Source organism: Oncorhynchus nerka, linkage group LG9b (assembly GCF_034236695.1).
Source record: "Oncorhynchus nerka isolate Pitt River linkage group LG9b, Oner_Uvic_2.0, whole genome shotgun sequence".
NCBI lineage: Eukaryota > Metazoa > Chordata > Actinopteri > Salmoniformes > Salmonidae > Oncorhynchus > Oncorhynchus nerka.
The window spans coordinates 38,370,939-38,378,817 of NC_088424.1; the positions used below are offsets into that span (position 1 = coordinate 38,370,939).

General features: G+C 44.8%; 1 long non-coding RNA gene across 1 annotated transcript; it reads right to left on the reverse strand.

Moving 5' to 3' along the window:
* Positions 1–3,144: 3,144 nt before the first annotated feature.
* LOC135565651 (uncharacterized) lies at positions 3,145–4,721 on the reverse strand. The gene is made up of 3 exons (XR_010461740.1): positions 4,525–4,721; positions 3,581–3,776; positions 3,145–3,502 (listed from the first exon to the last, which is right to left on the reverse strand). It is a non-coding gene; the product is annotated as an uncharacterized LOC135565651 (long non-coding RNA).
* Positions 4,722–7,879: the final 3,158 nt, after the last annotated feature.

The window sequence follows — 7,879 nt, forward strand, 5'->3', positions numbered from 1 at the left end:
GGCCTGTAAGTAAGCATTTCACTGGTAGAGACCTTCTCACTCACTGGGGGGCTAGTTGTCTGTGGTTACAGGGGAGGTAGTTTATAGTTAGAGACCTGTTGTTTCTCACTCACTGGGGGGCTAGTTGTCTGTGGTTACAGGGGAGGTAGTTTATAGTGGTAGAGACCTTCTCATTTCACTGGGGGGCTAATTGTCTGTGGTTACAGGGGAGGTAGTTTATAGTGGTAGAGACCTTCTCACTCACTGGGGGCTAATTGTCTGTGGTTACAGGGCCTGTAGTTTATAGTGGTAGAGACCTTCTCACTCACTGGGGGGCTAATTGTCTGTGGTTACCTGGAGGTCTGTTTATAGTGGAAGAGACCTTCTCACTGTTAGTCACTCACTGGGGGGCTACCTGTTGTCTGTGGTTACAGGGGAGGTAGTTTATAGTGGTCAGAGACCTGTTGTTTCTCACTCACTGGGAAGGGGGCTAGTTGTCTGTGGTTACAGGGGAGGTAGTTTTAGTGGTAGAGACCTGTTGTTTCTCACTCACTGGGGGGCTAATGGTCTGTGGTTACAGGGGAGCCTGTAGTTTATCAGTGGTAGAGACTTTCTCACTCACTGGGGGGCTAATGGTCTGTGGTTACAGGGCCTGAGGTAGCATTTACTGTTAGAGACCTGTTGTTTCTCACTCACTGGGAAGGGGGGCTAGTTGTCTGTGGTTACAGGGGATGTAGTAAGCATTTAGTGTTAGAGACCTTCTCACTCACTGGGGGCTAATTGTCTGTGGTTACAGGGGAGGTAGTTTATACTGGTAGAGACCTGTTGTTTCTCTCTCACTGGGGGGCTAATTGTCTGTGTTTTACATTGTTGGGAGGTAGTTTATAGTGGTAGAGACATTCTCACTCACTGGGGGCTAGTTGTCTGTGGTTACAGGGGAAGTTAGTTTATAGTGTTAGAGACCTTCTCTCTCACTGGGGGCTAATTGGCTGTGGTTAAGGAGGTAGTTTATAGTGCCTGTAGTAAGACCTTCTCATTTCTAATTGTCTGTGGTTACAGGGGAGGCATTTCACTGTTTTATAGTTGTTTCTCTCTGTAGAGACCTGTTCACTCACTGGGGGGCTAGTTGTCTGTGGTTACAGGGGAGGCATTTCAGTTTATAGTGGTAGAAGACCTTCTCATTTCACTGGGGGCTAGTTGTTTCTCTCTGTATTGTTGGGGAGGTAGTGTTTAGTGGTAGAGACCTTTTCACTCACTTAGGAAGGGGGCTAGTTGTCTGTGTTTTACATTGGGGAGGTAGTTTTACTGTTAGAGACCTTCTCACTCACTGGGGGCTAATGGTCTGTGGTTACAGGAAGGGCCTGTAGTTTTCACTGGTAGAGACCTGTTGTTTCTCACTCACTGGGGGGCTAATGGTCTGTGGTTACAGGGGACATAGCTTTCACTGTAGAGACCTGTTGTTTCTCTGTATTGTTGGGGGCCTGTAAAAGACCCCTGTTGGGAAGGACAGTAAGCATTTCAGAGTTAGAGACCTGTTGTTTCTCTACTGTATTGTTGGGGGGCTAAAAGATTTCCCCTGTGGTTGGAGGGACATAGCTTAGAGTAGAGACCTTGTTTACTCACTGGGGGGCCTGTAAGTAAGACTGTTTCTCTCTGTGGTTGGAGGGGCCATAGCATTTAGAGTCTAGACCTTGTTTACTCACTGGGGGCTAAAAAGTCTATACCCTGTGGTTGGAGGGCCTGGGACATAGCTAGAGTAGAGACCTTCTTACTCACTGGGGGGCTAAAAGACTGTTAGTCCCTGTTGTGGTTGGGAAGGGCCATAGCTTAGAGTAGAGACCTGTTGTTTACTCACTGGGGGGGCTAAAAGACCCCTGTGGTTTCTCTAGAGGGCCTGTAAGAGACCTTCTTACCTGTTGTTCTCTCACTGGGGGCTAAAAGACCCCTGTGGTTGGAGGGGACATAGCTTAGAGTTAGAGACCTTCTTACTCACTGGGGGCTAAAAGACCCCTGTGGTTGGAGGGGACATAGCTTAGAGTCAGAGACCTTGTTTACTCACTGGGGGCTAAAAGACCCCTGTTGTTTCTCTCTGGTTGGAGGGGCGGCAGCTTTGTCCTGTAGTAAAGGATTACAATGGTAGAACTCCTTCAACCTACCCTGGAGGAGCAGTAAACCAAGAGGTTTCTCTCTGAGAGGGGAGAGCAGACTGTTAGTCTATAGCTAACTCAATTAAAACATATTAAACACTGACATAAAAACAAGAGGAAGCAAGAGCAATGAGAGAAAAGAACAAAGAAGAAAGAGAAGAAAGAGAACCTGTTGGAGAAGAAGGGAAGTCAAATCTGGGCAACTGTGGATATCTGTCTGTATTTCTATCTTTTTGTCTGTCTCCATTTTGATTGAGCGTTTACAATCTCAGACCAGGCAGGCAGACAGACCAGGCAGACAGACCAGGCAGGCAGGCAGACCAGGCAGACAGACCAGGCAGGCAGGCAGACAGACCAGGCAGACAGACCAGGCAGGCAGGCAGACCAGGCAGACAGACCAGGCAGACCAGGCAGGCAGGCAGGTATACTCTCTGGCTTCAACCTCCCCTCGTCTCCCTCTGCATTGTTTTTCATTTCCCTACTTCCCCCTTCACTCATCTCTACCCCCATCTGGGAAGGGCCTCTCATCAGCTCTCCTCAGCTCTCCTCTCCACACCCATTCTGTCTTCAGTTTATATCCGTCTCTCCTTCAGTAATGGTCTTATAGCTGCAGTGGTTATAGGAATTCAGAGGGGATGTCAGCTGCAGTTCAGAAGTGGCGCATGTAAGACATTATTAATCTACACTTCAAATACAAACCACACAACACAGTATATAACCTATTATATAATTGTCAAAGACTCCAGCCACCCTAGTCATAGACTGTTCTTCTGCTTCCGTATTGTTGGGAAGCAGTACCGGAGCACCAGGTCTAGGTCCAAGAGGCTTCTCAACAGCTTCAAGCCATAAGACTCCTGAACATCTGATCAAATGGCTATTCAGACTATTTACATTGCCCCCCAATTTTATTTTTGAAACTGCATTGTTGGTTAGGGGCTTGTAAGTAAGCATTTCACTGTTATTTCTCTCTGCATTGTTGGTTAGGGGCTTGTAAGTAAGCATTTCACTGTTATTTCTCTCTGCATTGTTGGGAAGGGCCTGTAAGTAAACATTTCACTGTTAGTCTATACCTGTTGTTTCTCTCTGTATTGTTGGGAAGGGCCTGTAAGTAAACATTTCACTGTTAGTCTATACCTGTTGTTTCTCTCTGTATTGTTGGGAAGGGCCTGTAAGTAAGCATTTCACTGTTAGTCTACACCTGTTGTTTCTCTCTGTATTGTTGGGAAGGGCCTGTAAGTAAGCATTTCACTGTTAGTCTATACCTGTTGTTTCTCTCTGCATTGTTGGGAAGGGCCTGTAAGTAAACATTTCACTGTTAGTCTATACCTGTTGTTTCTCTCTGCATTGTTGGGAAGGGCCTGTAAGTAAGCATTTCACTGTTAGTCTATACCTGTTGTTTCTCTCTGTATTGTTGGGAAGGGCCTGTAAGTAAACATTTCACTGTTAGTCTATACCTGTTGATTCTCTCTGCATTGTTGGGAAGGGCCTGTAAGTAAGCATTTCACTGTTGTTTCTCTCTGCATTGTTGGGAAGGACCTGTAAGTAAACATTTCACTGTTGTTTCTCTCTGCATTGTTGGGAAGGGCCTGTAAGCATTTCACTGTTGTTTCTCTCTGCATTGTTGGGAAGGGCCTGTAAGTAAGCATTTCACTGTTTCTCTCTGTATTGTTGGGAAGGGCCTGTAAGTAAGCATTTCACTGTTAGTCTATACCTGTTGTTTCTCTCTGTATTGTTGGGAAGGGCCTGTAAGTAAGCATTTCACTGTTTCTCTCTGTATTGTTGGGAAGGGCCTGTAAGTAAGCATTTCACTGTTAGTCTATACCTGTTGTTTCTCTCTGTATTGTTGGGAAGGGCCTGTAAGTAAGCATTTCACTGTTAGTCTATACCTGTTGTTTCTCTCTGTATTGTTGGGAAGGGCCTGTAAGTAAGCATTTCACTGTTAGTCTATACCTGTTGTTTCTCTCTGTATTGTTGGGAAGGGCCTGTAAGTAAGCATTTCACTGTTAGTCTATACCTGTTGTTTCTCTCTGTATTGTTGGGAAGGGCCTGTAAGTAAGCATTTCACTGTTAGTCTATACCTGTTGTTTCTCTCTGTATTGTTGGGAAGGGCCTGTAAGTAAACATTTCACTGTTAGTCTATACCTGTTGTTTCTCTCTGTATTGTTGGGAAGGGCCTGTAAGTAAACATTTCACTGTTAGTCTATACCTGTTGTTTCTCTCTGTATTGTTGGGAAGGGCCTGTAAGTAAACATTTCACTGTTAGTCTATACCTGTTGTTTCTCTCTGTATTGTTGGGAAGGGCCTGTAAGTAAACATTTCACTGTTAGTCTATACCTGTTGTTTCTCTCTGTATTGTTGGGAAGGGCCTGTAAGTAAGCATTTCACTGTTAGTCTATACCTGTTGTTTCTCTCTGCATTGTTGGGAAGGGCCTGTAAGTAAGCATTTCACTGTTAGTCTATACCTGTTGTTTCTCTCTGCATTGTTGGGAAGGGCCTGTAAGTAAGCATTTCACTGTTGTTTCTCTCTGCATTGTTGGGAAGGACCTGTAAGTAAACATTTCACTGTTGTTTCTCTCTGCATTGTTGGGAAGGGCCTGTAAGCATTTCACTGTTGTTTCTCTCTGTATTGTTGGGAAGGGCCTGTAAGTAAGCATTTCACTGTTAGTCTATACCTGTTGTTTCTCTCTGTATTGTTGGGAAGGGCCTGTAAGTAAACATTTCACTGTTAGTCTATACCTGTTGTTTCTCTCTGCATTGTTGGGAAGGGCCTGTAAGTAAGCATTTCACTGTTAGTCTATACCTGTTGTTTCTCTCTGTATTGTTGGGAAGGGCCTGTAAGTAAACATTTCACTGTAAGCCTGTTGTTTCTCTCTGTATTGTTGGGAAGGGCCTGTAAGTAAACATTTCACTGTTAGTCTATACCTGTTGTTTCTCTCTGTATTGTTGGGAAGGGCCTGTAAGTAAGCATTTCACTGTTAGTCTATACCTGTTGTTTCTCTCTGTATTGTTGGGAAGGGCCTGTAAGTAAGCATTTCACTGTTAGTCTATACCTGTTGTTTCTCTCTGTATTGTTGGTTAGGGGCTTGTAAGTAAGCATTTCACTGTTAGTCTATACCTGTTGTTTCTCTCTGTATTGTTGGGAAGGGCCTGTAAGTAAGCATTTCACTGTTAGTCTATACCTGTTGTTTCTCTCTGTATTGTTGGGAAGGGCCTGTAAGTAAGCATTTCACTGTTAGTCTATACCTGTTGTTTCTCTCTGTATTGTTGGGAAGGGCCTGTAAGTAAGCATTTCACTGTAAGCCTGTTGTTTTCGGCGCATGTGACTAATACAATTAGATTTGATATGTAGTACGGTAAAAGTCTGTCTCTCTCTCTTCACTCCTGTAAAGATGAGAGAGTGAGAGGAGAGAGTGTATTCTATTCAAACAGCTGGGTTTAAACTCCACTAACAAACCCAATAAACAGACTATACATCACCTCACAATACTCCCACTGCCTGCGGCACAGATCCTCTCCATACGCACACTGACGCTCACAATACGTCTTTACACAGAGCTAATTAGGAGGAGGTGCCCCTCTCTATTCTCCACCTCTGTCTGAATACCAGGGCAGGGGAGAGGAGAGGAGAGGAGAGGAGAGGAGAGGAGAGGAGAGGAGAGGAGAGGAGAGGAGAGGAGAGGAGAGGAGAGCCTGGAAGGCTTGTGTCTTAATTTTGCGGAACGTAAAGCGGGATAGTTCATCGTGTCAAGTGGGGAGCAATATTAGTGTGACACAGCTCAGAGTAGCATGGATGCAGCTGAGGACGGCGGCAGGAGTGATTTGAATGCGGCACCCTTCTGGGTAGTGCACAGGCAGTGAGAGAAAGAAGAGGGAGAAAACTGTGTGTGTCAGGGCTCTGGGTGTTGATGCCACTGCAACGAACAGTAAGACAAGACCACAGTAACCATTTTTGCCATCTATATAACGGCTCACCTCAAACAATGAAACCAGTGGTAGAATATGTGTGAACTGTAAGAATATGTCAACAATATTAGGTAGCTTTTAAAAGCCTAAAACATTTTAAGGTGAAATCCTCTAATAACTAACTCTTTTGTTACAAATTGTGACTAAACATTTTAAATGTGCTCTGATATGAGAGTGAACACGTAGCTGCGACAACATTCTGAAGACTTCCTGAAATGCTCTCTCTCTCTCTCTCATATCTTTGTTGTTATCATAGAGCCTGGCGATAGAATACTTGCATGAATCAAAGATGGTATTTGGTATTCTGTGTGTATAGCTGAATACTAAAATGTCCCCTTTCCCTTTCACACCCATGCCCCCATTATTAGGACCGGAATCACACTGAGAGTCCGCCTGCAAGACATTCCTCTAAAGTTGTCATGTCTTCCACCCACCCACCCACCCACCCACCCACCCACCCACACTGACCCCCATTCTCTCCTTGTTTAAATGTGCTGTCTTTTGTGTTTTCTCCCAAAGCATTCTAGGTGTCACACAGCCAAGCTCAAGGCTATGGGTCTGAGTTTGTCTGCAGGGGGTGCAGAGTGTGGGTGGGAATATAACAGCTATCAACACAACGTAATACAACACAACCGTAACTAACCATCTCTCTAGAGCATCATAACATCCTGAATGTAATAATATGTGACCGGCTATATCACTATCTGAACGATTCAAAAATGTGTCTAAACAAATCCTGAAATATATGTTCCATTACAAAATGCATTACATAACAATATTTTAAAACAGAGGTGCAGTACTGTGCAGCTAAAATCAAGACTTTAAAAAGTGTTTTTGTTCTTCTGAGAGTGTAAGTTCAAGTTGAAATGAGGAATGATTGGTCTCCCCATCGAACCCAGTGGCCCCAAGTGAGGCTGCAGTGTGTTCTGGGAGAATGGCAGGTGTCTCCATGTCAGAGTGCCTCCCAGACAGCTCATTAATTTGCACAACTTTTATACATGAATGTTTTTCTCTGCGTGTTTGTATGCATGTGTGTGTGTGTATATATTAGCGATGGGACTTGACCCTAGCGAGCTGAACTACTGTTTTGCGTCTTGCTGGGCGTGGGAAAAAGACGAGACCTCTTTTCACAGCTGCTCTGGTGGATGGGCCATACCAATGGGGCCCCTACCACTACCCCCCTGTCCCCCTGTACCCCATGCCCCCCCGTCTGTCTCCCCGTTTCGCTCTCCCATTCAGTCTACAGCCGGCTGCCTTTCAAAACCTGCCACGAACCCCCCTACCCTTCCCTCCTCCATCCACCCCCCACCCCCACACACTCCTCTCATTATTCCATCCCTAGTTTGCATAGAAATACCAGAGCTCTCTCTCCTCTCTCTCTCTGCTCTTAGGGCCTGAAGCCCCTCAACCACACTAACTATACATGTGTAAATTTGACTTGCAGGCCTTTGTATCGCCTTCCCTAGATTAATATTGTTTCTCTGTCATTTCACTCACAGACCTTCTTGTGAGACAATTGGAGTATTTTCATAATATATTTTGTTATGGTTGAAAATTGGAAAAAGCCAACAAATGATCTATAGGTCTGTGATTGTTTCTGATGTTTATTAATGCACTCCACATACATTAGTTCCCCTGTCATGACACACACACACACACACACACACACACACACACACACACACACACACACACACACACACACACACACACACACACACACACACACCACCACCACCAGAGATGTTTCTCAAATCAGACTGCATAATGCTCAGGGCATAATTTACATC